Source organism: Tamandua tetradactyla, chromosome 8, assembly GCF_023851605.1.
Source record: "Tamandua tetradactyla isolate mTamTet1 chromosome 8, mTamTet1.pri, whole genome shotgun sequence".
In the NCBI taxonomy this organism is placed as follows: Eukaryota; Metazoa; Chordata; class Mammalia; order Pilosa; family Myrmecophagidae; genus Tamandua; species Tamandua tetradactyla.
The window spans coordinates 112,798,674-112,821,172 of record NC_135334.1 but is presented as its reverse complement, the minus strand read 5'-3'; the positions used below and the strand labels follow the sequence as shown (position 1 = coordinate 112,821,172).

The following is a 22,499-nucleotide window of genomic DNA, read 5'->3' as shown; positions in this document are numbered from 1 at the left end:
TTTTGTAAAGGTAGAATAATCTCTATTCAATACTGTATGTTTGAAACTGTAATCAGATTATCTCCCCGGATGATGCGATTTAGTCAAGAATGGTTGTTAAACTGGATTAGGGGACGATATGTCTCCACCCATTTGGGTGGGTCTTGATTGGTTTATTAGAGTCCTATAAAAGAGGAAACATTTTGGAGAATGAGAGATTCAGAGAGAGCAACACTACGAAGTAGAGAGTCCACGAGCCAGCGACCTTTGGAGATGAAGAAGGAAAACACCTCCCGGGGAGCTTCATGAAACTGGAAGCCAGGAGAGAAAGCTAGCAGATGATGCCATGTTCACCATGTGCCCTTCCAGATGAGAGAGAGAAGCCCTAACTGTGCTTGCCATGTGCCATTCCACTTGAGAGAGAAACCCTGAACTTCATCTGCCTTCTTGAACTAAGGTATCTTTCCCTGGATACCTTAGATTGGACATTTCTATAGACTTGTTTTAATTGGGACATTTTCTCAGCCTTAGAACTGTAAACCAGCAATTCATTAAATTTCCCCTTTTAAAAGCCATTCCATTTCTGGTATATTGCATTCTGGCAGCTAGCAAACTAGAACAGGTTGACAGAGCTGACGGCCTACTTAGTTCTCAGCACTGCCAGCTATGCAGTCAGCGGGTTCTCTGGCAGAAGGACCCACCTGGTCATCTTTGAGAGACCAGGTCAGAGTTCAGACACTGGCTTAGACACAGCACAAACCCAGAGCCAGCCCTCAGCCTGGGTTTCTACTCCACCCCTGCACCGTCTAAGTCTTAACTAACCAGCTCCTCTGCCCGAGCTCATATGCACACCCACACACGCCCTTCTAAAAGGCAGGGCAAGCCAACAGTGCCGGAGGCACTGCCAAATGCACAGAGCAAGCCGGGTCCTCAAAGACAAACTAGGGAACTTAGATCTGGTTTCCACCGGATGGAAATCAAGTCAAAGAAGGTTTTGAAGAGGTGGGACCATTCTATAAAATCGTTTTCGTCCCATGACTAGCATTATTATTATTATTTCCAAAACCAGAGGCTGATGATGAGCAGGGCTGTGCTAAGCTCTTTGCATCTATGGTCTCAGTTAATTTTCAGCCTAGACCAGTGAGGTCGATTTCACCATTCCCATTTTGCAGATGAAGACACGGAAGCATGGGGATTAGTTTGCCCAAAGTCAGAAGACAAGTAAGAGGAACCAAGAGCCAAATCCTGCCTGATTCCAGAGCCTGGGGTCCTCACCCCTGTGCGTTTCAAACAAATCACTTGCGTCTGCCACCCAAAGAGTCAAGAGAGAGCACCATCAAATACTTCCTTCATGAGCATCACAGGAGGACAGCAAGCACACTCTGTTCCGGGAAGGTGGCTTCATTTCCTCCCAGCTCTAACTGTCCCATATCCAGGCCTGATAGAACATAAGTTCCTAAGAGCAAGGACCCTGCCTGCCCCTTTACCGGTGTAGCCCCTGCCAAGAACAGGCCTGGAACCCATAAATGTCAGCCTATACATATGTTTGAATGATGGAATGAAATTTGGAGCTCCAAACCATCAGGAAGAGAGGCCCCCCCCCCCCCCCCCCCAGTCCTCGGGGACCAGAACGTATCCTCTTCAATGTAGAATGAATGTATTGCCTTCAGGGGTGTGGTCTGGACCTCAGGGGTGGGACCCCCCCGGGGTTTGCAATCTCCCATCAGGGAAACCAACAACCACGGCAGGGCAGAGGCACCTGTGGCATATCATCGCCCCTCTGTTTTGATTAAGGACCAACCTTTGCCACTCTCAGGAAACCAAAGGAGGTCAAGGAACGCACACTGACACTTAGAAGTAAGAAAATGCTAAGGGTCACGCTTGTGATTGCAGAAAAGGCTCAGTGGAAAGAATGAGACAATTTTCTCAGCACTCCACTAGACACCAAGTGCAGACAGAAAAGTCTGGGAGCCCGAATTTATGTAATAGTCAGTATTAGAGCAAACAGGATCCAAGCGCAAGTGTTTCTTTCTGCTCAGCAACCTTCACTAAAATGTCCATAGTACTCAGAACATCAGCGATTCAGAGGCACCTTCAAGTGGCAATTATTGTCATCGCCATCACTCCGGCCTGCAAACCACTGGCATAATCACCAGAAAAGTCCCCTCCTTAACCAGATAAGTAAAACTGTAGGGAATGACCTCAGATCTTATTTAGACATTTAACAGCCCACTTTACGTATCAAGTTTCTTGGAGTGCAAATTGTCTGGGCGTGGCCAGTAAATGGCATCCAGAGGCTCTGCCGTGCCTAGCAGACACAAGCAGTAGTCAAGACAACCGTTATGGGAGCAATTACATTTCTGACATATATTTGGGCGAGAAAGTGGTCAAAAGCTACTGTCTGGCAGCCAACCAGAGTTTTAAGTATTGGAAAATGTGCTCTAGATTAAAATGTGTTATTTATTAAAAGTCAGCTCCATTCTTCCACTGCAGGAATAGGATGAAAGCCTTTTTCAAAAAGGAGATGAAGGGAAAGGAAACTTCTCCCCAGGCAAAGGAGCCACTTATGAAGACGCTGAATAGAGGATTAGCAAATTGAAGGGGTTATCCGGATCTGATCAATTCATACAGAGCATACATTCTCATTCATCATTCAAGTCAATTCAACACAACCAATGTTAGAGCGTCTGCTGGGTGCTGGGTGCAGAGTAAAGGCAACCGAAGGGGCAAAGAAGGCCTCTGTCCCCAAGGAGTCGAGGGTCTCACAGTAAATACCCTGAGACAATCCTATAAATGCAACCTATCACCAAGGGCTGTCACTGAAGATGGGCAGTTAAGATAAGATTGGGGCAGAAAGGTTAAATAACCCACATTCTAGAGTGACAAGACAAAAACTGAAAGGTCAATTAAAGCTATGTGTTCTCTATTTAAAAAAATTAAAAAAACAAACTGTGTTCTCCATTTCTCTGCCCGTTACTCTAAAGTATGCAGACACTGCAGACAGGAAAGGAGATTCTGAGAATAAAAAATAAATTCTCAGAGGTAAGCATTTTCAAAGCTCAAGGAGAATCCTTTTTTACCTGTGAAGACACCAGGGTAGGATAAAAATATCACATTTCAGCAAATGGCTAGAGACACCTACCACCCTGGACAAAAGGATGAGCCAGATATGGCTCCTGTCAATAATAGGGGAAAAAAAGAGAAGGGTGAAAGCAACGGACCCACGCAAATGCACTGCCCACCACCAGGCACTCCCCTGGGGAGAGGGGAGCGTAGAAGAAAGAGCCCCGAATAAGGAAGGAGTGGGGGATAAGTAAAGCTAATCTACGCAAGCAAACAGTCCACACTGCCCACTGCCTCTTGCCCTCCATTTTTCTTTACTTGCAAAAGTACCTGCATGCTCCTTTTCTCTGCATGTGTACTTAATAAATTTCTTACCTACTTGATGAAAAAAAAAAAAGATGATACAGCAGAGAAAATAAATGAACAAGAGAACCACAAGGGGTTAAATCTTACATGTATAATGTGACTGAAATAAGAAATAAGTAATATGTACACAGCATAGTAAGTAAATAAGTAATAAATAAGATGTACACAGTCTAATAGTATGAACACAATATTCTTTAAAAAATTTATTGTGGTTACATAAATACACCACTAAATTTCCCCCTTTAACCACTTTCGTGTGTGCAATTGGTGATAACAATTATATTCACACTATTAAGCTACCATCACCACAACCATTATGAAAACTTTTTCATCAGAGAAACTTTGAACCCATTAAGCAATAATTCTCCATTCCCTCATGCTTCCCCTTCTCCCCTATTACCTCTAATCTACTTTCTATCTCTACGAATTTGCTTACTCTGTTTTGTTCAAGTTCAGCCGTACAATATTGGTAAAAAAAAAAAAAACCAAATAGAATTTCTGATTCAGAGCAATGAAGCAGTTTGACTGTGGTCCCACAGCTATAGAAGGACAGCAGTGGAACTCAAGTCTACGACTTCTACCTTTCCAGAATCTCAAACTGAAGAACTCCAGGCTATCTCTACACACCTTATTAAAAGAGTACAGATTCCTGGGTCCTCATCTGGTGACTCTTATTCATTAGGTCTGAGGTTTGAAGCAGAAATCTGTTTCTAGATGCCCCCCAGGTGATTCTGAAGTACACCCAGGCTTGAGAATACAGGTCTAGAGCAATGGCTCTCAACCAGGGGTGATTCTGCCTCCCCCCAACAGACATTCAGCAATGCCTGGAGATATCATTGGTTGTTATACCTGTAGGGGAGGAGAAGAGCTATGGACGTTTAGTGGGAAGAGGCCAGGAAAGCAGCTGGGCATCTCTCCTGGCATCCCCACCACCGTGAATAATCCAGCCCCAAAGGTCCAAGTGGCCAGGTGAAGAGATCCTGGTTTAGACCCTCGTGTATGGCCACTTAAACTGTGATCTGAAAACCAGTCTGAACAGCATCATCTGGGAGCCCGTTAGAAATGCAGACTACCAGGCCCCACCCCAACTCACTGATTCAGAATCTGCAGTTTAAGATCTCTAAGTGATTTGTGGGCACATTCAAATTTGAGAAGCCCTGCTCTAGACCGTGATTCCATAGGCATCAGAACAGAAAGGAACCTTTGCGGTTGGCCCATTATTTTGCAGAGAGGGAAGCAGAGCCAACAGCAGATTCCAGATCTCAATTCCCCAACCTGTGTTGTCTCCAAGATGTCAGGTAGAACACTGTCTCTGTGAAAAGCTGATACTGACATTTAGGGGTGTTTTGAGGGCTTTCCTGAGGCCTGAAAGGGATCTTCTGTTCCCACAGGGAGACAAATTTTTAAAAAATCATCTCAAAACACCATAAAGTGTCAGCGCGTTTACCCACTAACTTTGCCTCCAGATTATTTTACTGTGACCGTGGCCACACAGATGGCACGGTGTTGATTCCAGAAGCCAGCATGCCGAAGCAGGGTTTTCCAAAATGAATCTCCAGCAGCAGTTGACGGGTCTCCACCAAAGACGTCTGGGGAATGGTGCTGAACCCTGTCCAAAGGGGTATTTACAAGTCAACAGCACACGTAGAAGGGTTTACACCACGGATTTACCCAACTGGGGTCACAGGCAGGTTGTGACCGGGCTGGAGGCAGTTTAGTCCAAGCTAATGAAGACACCCACCAGGGCCCCTTGTGGGGTTGGGAAGAAGACAAAAACAAATTCTTTAAGGTACCCTCCCAGGCTAAGAGAGCCCGAGGCAGTCCCTTAATCCTACTTAGTATTTGCTAAAAATCGAACAGCCTTCACAGATGCTGTCAACAAAACACAGAACACAGCCTGGGGCAAAATGAGCCAGCAAAGTTGGAGAAAGTTCTATGGCACGTAAAGTAAGGAAAGAAGTGAGAAACTAGACGTACTGCTGGCGTTCAGCAACCAGCTAGCCTGCAACCAGAATTCTGATGTGTGCATGAGAGAAATCCTATAATCACATCTCAAAATTGAGAATAAGGAAAGAGAACAAAAGCCTAGAGAGAGAAATGCATGAGTAAATACATAAGTTTATGTAATATATAATTAGATGCAAAATAAATGGTACAAATAATTTTAATAAATCTTTTGGACGGTGGCAGGGGTAGATGTTCACCAGTTTTTCTCATAGGCCATGATCAGAAGAGAGATAGAGAGATTTGGGTGAGTTCCTCGGCTCCCCAACACCTTTCTGGGCACAGTTCACATACAGGTACCCCAGGGCTGGAACCAGATTGAGGCAAGTGAGATATTCAGGCGTACTCCTGGCCCTGAAGTACACAAACCACTCATGTTGTTAAAGGACACTCATACTTTTAGAAAGGATAACTTGGAGCTTGAGCACAGAGTAAAGGTGGCTGCTTTTCTTTCTAGGCATATCCGTTGACTACAGAGAAAAATGAGCATGGCAGACTCCATTCAAAAAAGCTTCAAAAAAGGTATCCCTAAATTTCTGACAAAGAACTCTCACCCACTCTGGCTGCTCTCCAGGGGCTGACAGAGCTGCCTGAACCTGGCCGTGAGCTTTTGATTTTTAATAAGCCCGGTATTTAATGATATAAGTTATTATCCTGCTACAGAAATGTAGTATTTTTAAAAGGAGGGCAGCACAGAGAATGTTTGAAGGATACACCTTTGAAAACATAAAAACGTCTCTAAAATCATAGAATGTGCTGGAGTCGGAAGCATGGGGAGGAGAGGTTAAAAAAAAAAGTCATCTTAAATTTAATACACCGTTTAAATACTTAGTTGATGGTAATTAGGGAGCAGGCAGTATTTCTTTAAACTCTGCTAGACAGAACTTAATCCAATTTAGGTAATCACTAACCTTTGCATTTTTTTTTTCTTTTCCTTCTCTCTCTCCCCTAAACCAAATGTGGAAATCCAAGAATTGATCTACAAAGGCCATGAACTGGCAAAGCATAAGAAAAGAAGATTTAAAGAGAGAGAGATTAGGTGACTATTACTCCAAGGGCCAAGTCCAATTAAAATGGAAACAGGTCTCACAGGCTCCCTAATTTATATCCACTATAACCCAGAGACTCTGATCAGGCATTTTCATGACCAAAAACATTCTTAGGGAGGTGGAAGTACTTAACTCTCCCATTTTTCCCTCTGGAAACCTCATCTAGCATGTCAGTCAACAGATCTCACTCTACAGATGATAAACTATTCGCTCCCAGGCCAATGCCAGGATTTCTCCATATTCAGAATATCTACAAGGCCTGACTCTTTCCCTCTTCCATGGAAAAACTAGTGTCAGAACCATACAGACTGCCCCTTCTGGCTCCATCTCCTGCCTTCATCTTAGAGCTATTGCCCTGCTCTGGCATCAAACTTCTGATTCAGAAACTTCCATGTGAACCACTAGGATTCTTGAGTACTTGGGACCCCCGGCTTTTCATGAAAAGTCTTCAAGTGTAGGTACCAGAATGTCCTGGAGAATGCAAGGAGCTTATGTTCATGGCCATGTGACACCAGGTGAGTTTCAAACCTTTCTAAGCCTCCTTTTTTTTTTAAACAAATCTTCACACGCATAAAGTCCATACATGAGGTACAATCAATGGCTCACAATATCACCTCATAGCAGTGTATTCATCACCATGATCATTTTTAGAACATTTGCAGCACTCCAGAAAAAGAAATCAAAATGAAAAAACTCTATCCCATACCCCTTACCCCTCCTCCCTCTCAATGACCACCAGTATTTCAATCTATCCAATTTTTTACCCTTTATCCCCTCCATTATTTATTTCTTTTTATCCATTTTTTTTTAACTCCTCTGTCCATACCCTGGATAAAAGGAGCATCAGACACAAAGTTTTCACGATCACACGGTCACATGTAAAAGCTATATCGTTATGCAATCGTCTTCAAGAATCAAGGCTTCTGGAACACAGATCAACAGCTTCATATACTTCCCTCCAGCCACTCCAATACACCATAAACCAAAAAAGGAAAGCTATGTAGTGCATAAGAATAACCTCCAGGATAATCTCTCTAATCTGTTTGAAATCTCACAGCCACTGAAACTTTATATTGTCTCATTTCTCTCTTTCCCCTCTTGGTTGAGAAGGTTTTCTCAATGCCCTGATGCCGGGTTCCGGCTCATCCTGGGAGTCCTGTCCCACGTTGCCAGGGAAATTTACACCCAGGCCTCCATTTTCTCATCTCAAAGTAGAAAAAATAATATCTACCTCCCCAGGCTATTAGGAGGCTCAAATAACATTATCGTAACCGTACCTGGCTCACAGTAGTTGCCCAATAAACAGGATGATTCATTCATTTTAATTATATGAGTTTCAAGGTAACATAGAATCCTTAGCCCTGACCAAAATAAAAAAGTGAATTGACTCAAGTCCTTCTCTGATGCCCCTCTGCCTTGCACCATCTTTCTCCCACTGCCTTCCTGACCCCAATATAGAATATTCCCCTTTAAATGGCGCCTTCTGCTCATCAGGACACCACTCTCTGCATCCCCAAATTCCAAACCTACCCTGTACAAAATCCACAAAATACCTTATTCCCAAATTTCAAGAACCAAGATATTGATTCACACTGACTTGTCAACAAACAATAATTTCTATAGATATTGCTTTTTTGCGGGGGGGGGGACTGCATGGTCACCCTGGTCTCCCGCATTGAAGGTGAGCATTCTGCCACTGAACCACCCATGCACCCTCTATAGGAAGTGCTTTTAACAACTCTCGACATCTTACATCTAGAGAGGCAATTCTAAGGCATAGACCTTTCAAGACAAAAGTGAAACACTGCAGGGATCTTTCAGAGGAGCTTTCACAGTCTATTTCTCAAATCAACTAATTCCTTATTGGTCTAGCTCTGCCAAAGGATTAAAGGGAAAACAGCTGCAACTCAAAAAAGACTTCAGCATCGTGCACCTTGCAGGAGGGCGGTACACAACGAACGACCACAGGCAAATACACACATACACAGATCATTAGGATAGAAAAATCTAGGGAAAAATTACGAAATCCATAAAGTCCATACTGAATTCAAATTTCCAGATAAATGACTTAAATGCGGCACATACATTAAGCCCATGAACAAACTGAGCATGATGACATTTACATCTGGACTACCAGTATTAGATTTTCAGATAGTGAGTGTAACAGTTTTCTGAAGACAAGATTAGGGATTTTTTTTCCCAAAAATAGATGAGTCATTTCATGACCTTTTGTGACATTTAACAAAAGAAACAAGAAAGCCATCAACTGAATTAACTATAAGATGATCTAATCAACAACTGGGGACTGAGGGGGAAACGTGACACCTCTAATCTAGGCTGGCACTAGGAGACTGCTGAGCTGGAACCCACCCACTGTGGGTACAACCTTGGACAAGTTAGTCAAACTTCCTAAGCCTCAGTGGGCTCATCTATAAAATGGGAATGTAACAGCACCTACCTCATCATTGCTTTAGTGAGGACTGAATGAAATTACAAAAGCCTCGCGGTAGCAAAGTTTGAGGTATAATGAAACTTCCAGAGATGTTTGCCGCTCCCACCCCTCCTTTTTAAATAAGAGGACCATCCTTTTCATGTTCAAACAAAGAATATTATTGAAATCTCCACCATTAAAATAAATAAACAGCTATGGTCTCTGGACCTGAAAGAAATGAGGTCCCACCCTTGAAAAAATAAACTACTTTGGACTAGTTTCTTTCTAGAGCTTTTCTTATTTACACATCAAGTTTCCAGCTTTCAGAAGCATCAATGAAATACTGAATGGACAATGATTCGGATTGGGATAAATGAAGAAAACTTTGTGGGTTGTCACAGCACTGCTTCCTTTATCTGCAAGGCTACCTTCCACAGAAACTACTCTAAACTGCACCCATTGTGGGATCCCAGGGTTCATTATCGCAACCAGAGATGACAGCCAGTTCCACAGAGGAGAAAACTGCCTCCTTCTCGGTGGTGGCTGGAACTTCATTGGGGCTAAATTTAAAATGTGGCTAAATTCGTTTCTGAAAGCTCCATTTCCCCTCCTGACCTCCTTGCCACTTCATGGTGTTCGTATCAGCCCCTTTCACCCTGAGAGCAATTTACCAGAGCGGTGCTATGACCTTTTGCAACATGTGGTGCTATGAAATGTCACGACTGCAACCCACAGTGGTCAGGATCACCAAAAAGAGGTCCAAAATGGCAGTGTCTTCCAGGGTTGATGAGAGAGCATCGCTCTGGTGGGTGGGAGGGAGAGGATGCTGGCCATCCGGACCTCCGGCGTCCCTGGCCAGTTTTGCTCTTTTGCAGGGGACCAATAAAACATATCTGCGGCCGTCTGAATTTGCACCCATTGCCTGCGCAGTAGGTCCAGAGCTCCGCCCAGGCAGGGCTGCCCGGAAGACTCCAGCTTTTTCCATGCGGGACCCCGGGGCAGACCGCTGAACCGCCCAGAGTGAACCTTCCTTGGCCTTGTGGGCCGCACGGCAGTAATTGAAACCTTGCACGCCGCAGGATTGCAGTGGCGTCTATAAATACTTTCCGCCTTCCTGCTGACAAACAAAACGCGGGTCCCGGCACCGCCAGGGAAGAGGTGGCTGCATGTGACCGAGGGCAGGGGCTGGGTAGAACGCGGGGACGCTGGGGGTGGGCGAGACCTTACTGCCAACTAGCGAGGCGACGTGGGGTCGAAAGTCCTAAAAGCACAATTCCCAAGCACACAACCTGCTGCTCCTAGAAGAAGGGAGAGAGAGACCGAGCAGCAGAGACAGAGAGCTGGGAAGGAAGCCGAGCCTCTGGCGCGGGGACCCGGGAGCGCCCTGGGCGCGCAGAGAGCACGCGGTGTGTGCACGGGAGGCGCGCCTGGGAAAACCTACCGAAACGCAGGGCGGGCGCTGAAGATGAAGCAGGAAAAGGATGCCGGCGGGGTGGCGGCCGCGGGGGTGCCCCGGGGCTCCCTAGCTGCCCGCCCTGGCTGATATCCCGCTCGCTGCGCGCGGGTATGCCCTGGTCCGCCGGCGTGGGACAAAGAGGCTGCTTCCCTTGCCCTCTGCTCGCACTCCTTCCTGAAAAGGGGGACGGCAGGAAAAGACTGTTTGGGGGCGCGGAATCGCCCGAGCCCGCGCAGGGGCGGCTTTGTAGATTTTGCACGGCAGGCCCAGGGTGACTGTGAGAGACAAACACGCAAACTTTCTCTGACGATCTCCTAGCTCAGCCTGGGTCCCAGGATCGATGGGATCCCCCATCCCATCCCACCCCACCACGGTCCCTCGCCCACCCTAAGCCGCGGATGGTGGCGCGGCCTCCTACACAAACACACACACACACACAACCAGCCCCACCCCCAGATGGTCGCGCGTCGGGTGTCCTACGCCTGCCAGCAGCGTCCGATCAGAGGATCCTAAGCCAGGCGGGGACCCCCGTCCGGGTGCCCCCACATGTGACTTGCCCCCACACCCCTTCCCCGCGCCCCGCCGGATTGGACCCCGCGTGCCAGACGATTTCGAACTTAATCCCGTGCTGTTTCCGAGCCGAAGACTCCGCTCCCTCCCGGGACTTCCCCCATTCACCCCCTTGGGGTCCCCGGGGTGAGTCACTCCGAGGCGCGCACACCCGCCGCTCGCCTCCGCCCCCGACTCCGCGTACCCTGGAAAAAAGTTTCTGGTCTTCCCGAGAAAGTTTTCTCACCGGAGAGACCCGAGCGGAGTGGATGGTTCTCGGCGCCGCGCCGCGTCTCCCGCCAGCGCTGCCCGCCGCGGGCCCGCTCCAGCCTCAGCTCCTCTCCGCGCGAGTCAGCAAGCGCGGCGGCCGCACGGCTCCCCGAGCCAGGCTGGTGACACGTTTCCCTCCGCTCTCATCTCAAGGCCTCCTCTTCCCCCTCCTCCTCCTCCTCCTCCTCCTCCTCCCACTTTTCCTGTCCGGTGCACATCGCTTTAGTTTCTCTCCGGCGGCCCCCACTCCAGCCCACTCCTCTCCTGCAGCAGTTCTCATCTTGCCCGTGGTGACCGGCGGGAGGGGCTGGGGGTGGAGAGTAGGGGGGCTCCCGCACTTACAGCCAGTTCGACAATTTCAGGAAATCCAAGCTCCTAGAGTTAAAGAGCCGGGAGGATGCGGGAGGTCAAGGGAGCTCGGTGCTGGGTTTACTCACGTAAGACAAGATCCTTCTTACCCCACGCTCCACGGGAAATTCTGCCGAGTAGCCAGGAGGTGATTCGGGGGCTCACTTAAGAAAGAGGAAGGTCGGGTTGCCTAGAGGACGAGAGCATGGATCTTTTTCATTTTAATTTTAATTTTTCAAAAGGAAAGGTCCCCAGGCTGATTCTGAAGGGAGGTTGTCTTATACGCATGGGCGAAAATAGTTCAAGTGATGTGTCTCCCTTAGATTTGCAGAACTCTTTTAAAACTCCAATATTCTCTTTCAGCCAAAGGTTCAACGAATAAGAGGGTCGAAGCAACAGAAGACAACCAATCCACAAATTAAAAACAAAACAAAAAACCAATGTTAAATTATTTTCAAAATACTTTTCTTTTTCGGGTGTTAAGAACGCAATGCAGCTGTTTGCAGGGCTGGCTGGCTTGCAGGATTTCACCCTATGGTTGAGCAGGAAATACTTCAAAAATGCCTCCCGCTCACACATCACACTTAGCCTTTGAAACCACAGTGACATTTGCTAAAGAAATGATGCATGCATCTTTTAATGTCAAAACTGATCATAATTCATTTTTGTTTGGGTCACTGTGACTTTACAAAACATACATGATAGGGTTGCTGGTCAGGCTGTGCCCAGGAGGTTTGATGAAGCTCTGGGTGTTTCCCCAACCCCCTGCACCTTGTATGGTGAAGCTAGATAAAGCGAAAGGATTCTCTTAACCCCAGGATGCGGAAGGGACTTTGAATCTTATCCCAGCAAATTGCTAGAGTCAAAGGGAAAAGGCAGGAGGCACATGACTGGGAAAGGAAAGTTCAAGGGGTCAGTGAACGGGAGGAGACTCAAGCTGTCTTCAAGACCGCCACAAGGCAGGGTTAACAGCCAAAGCCTGGAGCCACACGGTCTGTATCCGACCTCTTCCTCTTACCAGGCATGGCATTTTAGCTGTTACTTACCTTTGCTGTGCCTCAGTTTCCTCCTGTGAAGATGGGGATAAAAGCAGTAGCTATTTCATAGGGTTGTTATGGGATTTAATGAGTTAATACAGAGAAAGTGCTTAAAACTTATCCTGGGGTTCAATAGATGTCAAGTTACCATTACTATTGTAACTTGATGATGATGATGATGTTGTCATCCCAAAGGGTTGGTGAGTGAAGAGGGAGCTTGTTCTACATGGGTACAGAAAGATGGATTTGGGAACAATTATTCCATGTTGCTAATTTTCTCATTTCCTTCAAGTCCTTATTCCAAGACACCTACCCTATGCCACCTGTTTTAAACTAGTAACTCTCCCCTCCCTGCTCATTCTACTCTACTTTTTCTTTTTCCATTGCATCTTATAACCCATTATATGATTATATTTTGTGATTAACTTTTTTTTTCTTTTACTTTTTGTCTCCCTCCCACCACTCCTTACCTCCTGGCTAGAACATCAGCTATACCAGAGAATGGGTTTGTTGTGCTCACTGATTTCGAGTTCCCAGAACAGTGCCTGACACATGGTATAGAATCAATGAATGTCATATAAGTGAATCCACAAATGAAATGGTTTAGCAAGTCTATGCCAGACTGATTGCCCATGATGGCTGGGCATTGTACAATGAAAAACTGTAGTCAATAGGCCTGTGCAAGGATGATAAAACTCTGTCTGGAGGAAGCAGACTCCTTGATCCAAGCAAGTACTCACAATGTAAGTGGGATGTCATAAAAGAGTATTCAAGAACTGGAAAGGGAGTTTAGAGAGGTTAAAGTCTCTTCTAACCTTAAGTGTTGCTAATTTTGTAAACAGGTTTTTCTTAAAACAAGTAGTCAGCATTTTCATGTAAATCAGAGCTTCTCTCTAGAGACCATTAATAGCAATGTATTATACTTTTCACCGCCCAAATTTTAACCAAAATTCTAGCTATTGTTAGTGGAGGCCTGCCTTTTCTTATTAAGAAACAGAATTTCTTAGGAGAACGTAATACAGATCATTCTTTGAAGCATTCATTTACAGATGAGGAAATTCTTGGTCTCTATTAGACATGTCAAGTACATGGCTTACCATGGCCACAGATTCCGGAAGGAATATTGTCTCATTGATAGCCCCTGTGAAATGGCAGTATTTAGGCAGCTCCTTTAGGACCACTTGATAGCTAATCTACAGATTTGTCCTGTGACCAGCTCTGGTCCTGAAAGTTGCACTGGGCCGATCAGATTCCATTTCAGGAATGTGAACACACATGTAAACAGGTAGCCAGTATTTAGAACAAGAGAAGCTGCAGCCTGGCTGGCTGTGAACCACTTTAACTGCCCTTATATTATTTGAGCCCCATAGTGTTAAAAAAAAAAAAAAGACTTTAAAATTCATTGCCAACATTTAAAAAATGTTAAAACCAAAACAAAACAAAAAAAAACTTCGTGCAAAGATATGTATTTCCAGCTTCTTTAGAGAAATCTGCTATCATCTGCCCTGCAGTCCTTTGTAGTCACAGTTGGCCGGAACTGCTGTGCTTCTCTCACCTTTAGACAGGACACGAGGTTGCCTGTTTGCCACATCCCAGCCACTCCCTGCTTCACCCATTTCCTTACCCCCAACGCAGCTAGAGAAGGGATCCTGGGACATTGTTATGAGGGGCCAGAGCTATGAGTAAGCGAAAATTAGGCAATAGGATGGCAAAGGTTCAAACCACTTCTCTCCCTTGCAAGACAGCCCATTCTTCAATCAGAATCTTTCTTGGAATCTCATAATTTTGAAAACCAGTGAAGTACAGGAAGCCATGGAGTAGAGTAAAGGACACGCAGACACCAAAGCAGGCAGAAGCAGAGGCCCTCACTCAGGCTGCCTTGGAGCTACAGCCACCATCCAGCTTCTCTTCCAGAGGCTTGTTGTTTTACTTTTCATTTGCTGCCATGATGATCCCTGCCCACCCCCAAACGTATTGCTCCTTTCCATCCCACAAACAGCCTAATCAGATCAAGTTCACGAAGGGTTAGGGGGCCCATCCAAGGTCATACACAGGCTAGAAGGAACAGGGTGGGGACCAGCATTGTGAACCTAAATCAGTGCTCTCTTTACCACACTGTTCTCTCTTGGTCTAACTGCATCCATTTTGGAACAATAAAAATCACTTTGATATACAAAATCATAGGATATAATACTTTAAGGATCTGCCATGCAATAGGTGTGAAATAAATGTCTGCCAAATTTAGGTGTTCGTCCAGACCTCCTTCTGTGACATCTTGATGTCCTGTACCATATTATAAAATTATTCCAGTGAAGAAAAGCAACATTTTCTCCCATAAGTATTCTCATTTGCATAAATGGAAAAAAAAGGGGGGGGGGCAAAAATCCAAGATCGTGTGCTCAGTCCTGGTGCAGAGCTTGTGAGATAGAATGTCCGGTTTTTCAGGTCTTCAGAGCTCTACTCATAAAATAAGTTAATGTAGTTACTCATGAAAAATAGTGATCAGATACAGAACTTGCATAAGCACTCAATATACATCCGCAGCATTGCACCATCCATAAAAACAGGACCATTTGGGAAATATCCTCAGCATCTGATCAAACACCAGCATGTAAAATCAGTGACCTTTGGCACAGCAGGAAACTTAGCACACAAATGAAAAGAGCTTACTCTTCCTTCTGCCCTCCTTTTAACTTCCACAGTAGAAAAATTGAGAACCAAGAAGTTTGTCTTGGGGGAGAATTTTAGATGACATAAAAGAAAATTTTAGGCCTTTTCTTGATAGCAGTGGGGTATTTCTGGTATGTAGGTTTTAACTGTCATTTTTACCTTTTGGTATTGGGAAATATCTGCCCTCCTCTCCAAAGTAGCTGGTATTTAACTAAATCTGAATGTACTTTGAGAATAACCTGAATGAGCAAAACTTGAAAGTAAAAAGAATTTGAGCAGTCCAAATGAATTTTCTCTTGATAAAGCATATTTTACTTCCTACTGTTTAAAGACAGTTCATTCATCAACAGATATTGACTGGTCACTAATTTGTGTGAAATACTGGGGATGCAGGAGTGAACAGGAAAGGGTAGGTCCCTGTTATCAAGAAGCAGATGGCAATAAGCATGGAAATAAATACACAAGGGTGCTAATTTTAAGTACTGATAAGTTCTACAAGGAGGATGAAATAGGGTACTAGAGTGATTGCAGGGAAGAGAAGGTGACTGGTGTTGAGACCTAAATGTGAGAAGAGGTATCCACGGGGACAGAGGTATGTTCTAAAAAGAAGAAATAAATCGTAGGATTGAATGCCTTAGGGATCTGGCAATCTAATAGGTATGAAGTAAATGTCTGCTGAATTTAGGTGTTCGTCCAGACCTCCAGTGCAAAGGCCCTCAGTCAGGAAGAAGCTTGGGAAGACAAGGGATAAAAACAAGGCCAGTATGGTAGAAAGGGGAACCAGGTGAGATCCAAAAAATGGGTTGGGGTGAGGTCCTAGACGACCTGGTAGGCATGGAAAGGAGTTTGGTCGCAGTGGGAAGACAATGAAAAATTCTAGGTAAGAAGTGATGTGACCTGATTTCTGCAATAGAAAGGTCCCTCTGGCAGATGTGTAGAGGATGAACTAGATAAAGGGCAAAAGTGATCATGGACTGGCAGACATTGTTAGGAGGTGGTTACAGTAGACTGAGGAAGAGGCAGTGATGCTAGATTAGAATGTAGCAATGATGATTTGTAAAAAAGAACATATTGGATTTAGATGTAAGGGGACTCTCTGATGGATTGGGTGTGGTGTGTGAAGAAAAGGAAAATGTCAAGGTTGATGCTTCAGTTATTTGTTTGTGCCATGAAATGGATAGTGATACCATTTAATGAAATGAGAAAGACATAGAGGAAGGACAGTGAAGTTAGTGGGGGAATCAGTAGTTCTGCTTTAGCCATGTTAAGTTTAAAATGCCTGATTGACAGCCAAGTGGAGATTTCAAATAGACATTTGGCTACATGAGGTGGCACTGAGAATTGGAGAGATAATTTGAGAACTGGTGCATATAGAAAGAAGGTACTGAAAACCGAAGGACAAAGTGTGATGTCTTAGGGAGTGAATATGAATGAAGAGAAACCAGGAAGCACATAAGTGTCTAGTAAAGGAAGAGGAACTAGTACAGGAATTTTTTAAATGAGTGGCTAATGGCACAAGGGGAAATCCTAGGGAGTATAATACAGAAGTCTAAAAAAGAAGGTGTTTCAAGAGGGAAGCATTGGTCGAGGATGCCCAATGCTGTCAAAATGTCAAGTAAAATAAGAACAAAGAATAAAGTTTTCGCTGGCAACTGTAGGTCATTGGCAACCTCGATACGGGTCCTTCCTTCAGTGGGGTGGTGTGAGATGAAATCCCATCAAAGCAGGTTGAGGAAAGAATGAAAGGTGAAGAAATGGAAACTGAAATACAAACAACTTTTTCAGAGAGTTTTGCTATAAAGAAGAGCAAAGAAATGGAACATTAGCTGGGGGGTGGTGTGGGGTTCAGAGAAAAGTCTGTTGGTTTGATTACTTGATTATTTTTTTAAATGGATAATCAATACTAAGGCATGTTTTGAAGGCTGATAGGAATGATCCAGTAAAGACAGCAAAATTTATTTTTGCCCCCACTCCCAATTTGGTGGGGTTTGGTTGGGAGGAATAAATATTCTTGCTGAGTATATTCTCCAAATGTGGTATCATTTAAATGCATCTTTAAAGGCAATAAGTTGATATGTTGAGACTATAATAAAAATATGTTAAAGGAAACAATGTGAAAGCAAGATATTAATATGTACAAGAAGGCTTCTCATACCATAACCCCAAGAAGCATAGGTCACTTACAGGCTACAGTATAAGCAGGCACTCCTGGAGTTGTGCAATATGGTAGACCTGATGTAAAGATTATATGGCTAGTGGTGTGGCCAAGATGGCGGCTGAACAATGTGCGCGTTTTAGTTCGTCCTCCAGAACAACTGCTAAATAACGAGAAACAGTACAGAACAGCTCCTGGAAACACGTCAGTGACTGGACACACAGCGTACCACAGTCTGGACCAGCTGGACCAGCTGTGAGCCTCCCCAGAACCGCGGTGGCCGGCGCCCCTCCCCCACAGGCTGCTTCCTAGTGGGGAAAGGAAAGAGACTTTAACAGCAGCAGGGGCTGAGTCCAACCAAACACCAATTGTGGCATTAATTAACAAATTCTGACTACTAAAAATAGGCCCCCAGCTCAGGTGAACCTGGTCAAAGTGGAGGTCGCTCATTGGGCTAATGGAAAAAGAAAAAAAGAAAAAAAACAGAGGTTTTTGTGGCTTGTGGCTGTGTTTCTACAAAGCCTTGACTGCCTCTGGATTAAGTGGCAGGACTTCTCAGGCTGCAACTGCCCCAGGCATAGACAGAAACAAGATCCTTTCAGGGCTTGTTTCCAGCCTGTGCCTTCCCCAGTGGAGAGGTGATGCTCAACTCAGGTGGAATCCCTCCCTCAAGGAATTCAGACCCCAGAGCTTGGTAATTTGAAGCCATTTAAACCAGCCTACAACCTCTCCTCTGTTTCCACCACGCCCCCAGCAGGGAGAGTCTTCCAAAGTTAAAGGTGCCTCATCATCTTATGCTGGTGGAACCTGCGGGCAGACAAGTGCCACATACTGGGCAGGATAAGAAAAACAGAGCCCAGAGACTTTACGGGAAACTCTTTTAACCTGCTGGGTCTCACCCTCAGGGAAAACTGATGCAGGTGACTCCTTCCCCCTGATAGGAGGCCAGTTTAGTCTGGGAAAACCAGGCTGGGGTCTATAATACCTACATAGAGCCTCCTAAGGTGAGGGGCAGGGGGCACCATACAAGCAGGGCAAGAAACAAGAAAACAAGAACCGAAAAATTTCTCCTCTGTTAAACAAAACCTGAGTTAGAGGTCCAGAAAAAGCTGATCTGAATGTCAAAGAACAGACAGACAACAAATTTATCCAGCAAGAAAACCCTAGGTAAGAGAAGTGAAAGCAATCTCCAGAAAAAACTAATTAAGGAAATTAAATGTCTAGATGCCAGCAAAAAAATAACAAATCACACCAGGAAAATTGAAGATATGGCCCAGTCAAAGGAACAAACCAACAATTCAAATGAGATACAGGAGCTGAAACAATTAATTCAGAATATACGAACAAACATGGAAAACCTCATCAAAAACCAAATCAATGAATTGAGGGAGGATATGAAGAAGGCAAGGAATGAACAAAAAGAAGAAATGGAAAGTCTGAAAAAACAAATTGCAGAACTTATGGGAATGAAAGACACGGTAGAAGAAACGAAAAAAATAATGGAAACCTACAATGGTAGATTTTGAGAGGCAGAGGATAGGATTAGTGAACTAGAGGATAGAACATCTGAAGTCCGACAAGAAACAGAAACTATAGGAAAAAAAGGAAAAATATGAGCAGGGACTCCGGGAATTGAATGATAATATGAAGCACACAAATATACATGTTGTGGGTGTCCCAGAAGGAGAAGAGAAAGGAAAAGGAGGAGAAAAACTACTAGAGGAAATTATAACTGAAAATTTCCCAACTCTTATGAAAGACTTAAAATTACAGATCCAAGAAGTGCAGCGTACCCCAAAGAGAATAGATCCTAATAGACGTACTCCAAGACACTTACTAATCAGAATGTCAGAGGTCAAAGAGAAAGAGAGAATCTTGAAAGTAGCAAGAGAAACGCAATCCATCACATACAAGGGAAACCCAATAAGACTATGTGTAGATTTCTCAGCAGAAACCATGGAGTCGAGAAGACAATGGGATGATATATTTAAATTACTAAAAAAGAAAAACTGCCAACAAAGAATTCTATACCCAGCAAAACAGTCCTTCAAAAATGAGGGGGGAATTAAAACATTTTCAGACAAAAAATCACTGAGAGAATTTGTGACCAAGAGACCAGCTCTGACAGAAATACTAAAGGGAGCACTAGAGACAGATAAGAAAACACAAAAGAAAGAGGTGTGGAGAAGAGTGTAGAAAGAAGGAAAATTAGATATGACATAAAAAAATCTAAAAAGCAAAATAGTAGAAGAAAGTACTACTTGTACAGTAATGACACTAAATGTTAGTGGGTTGAACTCCCCAATCAAAAGACATAGACTGTCAGAATGGATTAAAAAACAGGACACATCTATGTGCTGTCTACAGGAAGCACATCTTAGACCCAAAGATAAGCATAGGCTGAAAGTGAAAGGTTGGGAAAAGATATTTCATGCAAATAATAACCAGAAAAGAGCAGGAGTGGCTATACTAATATCCAACAAAGTAGACTTCAAATGTAAAACAGTTAAAAGAGAGAAAGAAGGATACTATGTACTAATAAAATGAACAATTCCGCATGAAGACATAACAATCATAAATATTTATGCACTGAACCAGAATGCTCCAAAATACATGTGCCAAACACTGAAAAGAGAAATAGACACATCTACCATAATAGTTGGAGACTTCAATTCCCCACTCTCATCAATGGACAGAACATCTAAACAGAGGATCAATAAAGAAACAGAGAATTTGAATATTACAATAAATGAGCTAGACTTAACAGACATTTATAGGACATTACACCCCACAACAGCAGGATGCACTTTTTCTCAAGTGCTCATGGATCATTCTCAAAGATAGACCATATGCTGGGTCACAAAGTAAGTCTCAATAAATTTAAGAAGATTGAATTCATACACAACACTTTCTCGGATCATAAAGGAATGAAGTTGGAAATCAATAATAGGCAGAGCACCAGAAAATTCACAAATATGTGGAGGCTCAACAACACACTCTTAAACAACCAGTGGGTCAAGGAATAAATTACAAGAGAAATCAGTAAATATCTCAAGGCAAATGAAAATGAAAACACAACATATTAAAACTTATGGGATGCAGCAAAGGCAGTGCTAAGAGGGAAATTTATTGCCCTAAATGCCTATATCAAAAAAGAAGAAAGGGCAAAAATTCAGGAAGTAACTGTCCACTTGGAAGAACTGGAGAAAGAACAGCAAACTAACCCCAAAGCAAGCAAAAGGAAAGAAATAACAAAGATTAGAGCACAAATAAATGAAATTGAAAACATGAAAACAATAGAGAAAAGCAATAAAACCAGAAGTTGGTTCTATGAGAAAATCAATAAGATTGATGGACCCTTAGCAAGATTGACAAAAAGAAGAAGAGAGAGGATGCAAATAAATAAGATGAGAAATGGAAGAGGAGACATAACCACTGACCCCACAGAAATAAAGGAAGTAATAACAGGATACTATGAACAACTTTATGCTAATAAATACAACAATGTAGATGAAATGAACAACTTCCTAGGAAGGCATGAACAACCAACTTTGACTCGAGAAGAAGTAGATGACCTCAACAAACCAATCACAAGTAAAGAAACTGAAGTAGTCATTAAGAAGCTTCCCAAAAAGAAACGTCCAGGACCAGATGGCTTCACGTGTGAATTCTACCAAACATTCCAGAAAGAATTAGTACCAATCCTGCTCAAACTCTTCAAAAAAATTGAAGAGGAGGGAAAACTACCTAATTCATTCTATGAAGCCAGCATCACCCTCATACCAAAACCAGGCAAAGATATTACAAAAAAAGAAAACTACAGACCAATCTCTCTAATGAATATAGATGCAAAAATCCTCAACAAAATTCTAGCAAATCGAATCCAGCAACACATTAAAAGAATTATACATCATGACCAAGTAGGATTCACTCCAGGTCTGCAAGGATGGTTCAACATAAGAAAATCAATTAATGTAATACATCATATCAACAAATCAAAGCAGAAAAATCACATGATCATCTCAATTGATGCAGAGAAGGCATTTGACAAGATTCAACATCCTTTCCTGTTGAAAACACTTCAAAGGATAGGAATACAAGGGAACTTCCTTAAAATGATAAAGGGAATATATGAAAAACCCACAGCTAATATCATCCTCAATGGGGAAAAACTGAAAACTTTCCCCCTAAGATCAGGAACAAGACAAGGATGTCCACTATCACCACTGTTATTCAACATTGTGTTGGAAGTTCTAGCCAGAGCAATTAGACAAGAAAAAGAAATACAAGGCATCAAAATTGGAAAGGAAGAAGTAAAACTCTCACTGTTTGCAGATGATATATACTATATGTTGAAAACCCTGAAAAATCCACAGCAAAACTACTAGAGCTAATAAACGAGTACAGCAAAGTAGCAGGTTACAAGATCAACACTCAAAAATCTGTAGTGCTTCTATACACTAGTAATGAACAATCTGAGGGGGAAATCAAGAAATGAATTCCATTTACAATTGCAACCAAAAGAATAAAATATTTAGGAATAAATTTAACTAAAGAGACAAAAGACCTATACAAAGAAAACTATAAGAAACTGTTAAAAAGAAATCACAGAAGACCTAAATAGATGGAAGGGCATACCGTGTTCATGGATGGGAAGACTAAATATAGTTAAGATGTCAATTCTACCTAAATTGATTTACAGATTCAATGCAATACCAATCAAAATCCCAACAACTTACTTTTCAGAAATAGAAAAACCAATAAGCAAATTTGTCTGGAAGGGCAGGGTGCCCCAAATAGCTAAAAGTATCCTGAGGAGAAAAACGAAGCTGGAGGTCTCACGCTGCCGGACTTTAAGGCATATTATGAAGCCACAGTGGTCAAAACAGCATGGTACTGGTATAAAGAGATATATTGACCAATAGAATCGAATAGAGTGCTCAGATATAGACCCTCTCATCTATGGACATTTGATCTTTGATAAGGCAGTCAAGCCAACTCACCTGGGACAGAACAGTCTCTTCAATAAATAGTGCCTAGAGAACTGGATATCCATTTGCAAAAGAATGAGAGAGGACCCATATCTCACACCCTATACAAGTTAACTCAAAATGGATCAAAG

At 43.4% G+C, this 22,499-nt stretch overlaps 1 protein-coding gene across 5 annotated transcripts in view; it reads right to left on the bottom strand.

The window, feature by feature from the left end:
- Nucleotides 1-22,499, bottom strand: part of PRR5L (proline rich 5 like) — a 176,185-nt gene that overhangs the window by 75,167 nt on the left and 78,519 nt on the right. For 3 of the 5 annotated variants that reach the window (XM_077114431.1, XM_077114427.1, XM_077114432.1), the window contains exon 1: nt 11,145-11,243. The exons of 1 other annotated variant lie outside the window; for it this stretch is intronic. The gene's annotated coding sequence lies outside the window, so the exon portion shown is untranslated. Of the gene's footprint in view, nt 1-11,144; nt 11,244-11,625; nt 12,096-22,499 lie in introns of those variants that run through there. One more of the 5 variants, XM_077114428.1, reaches the window with a different exon arrangement.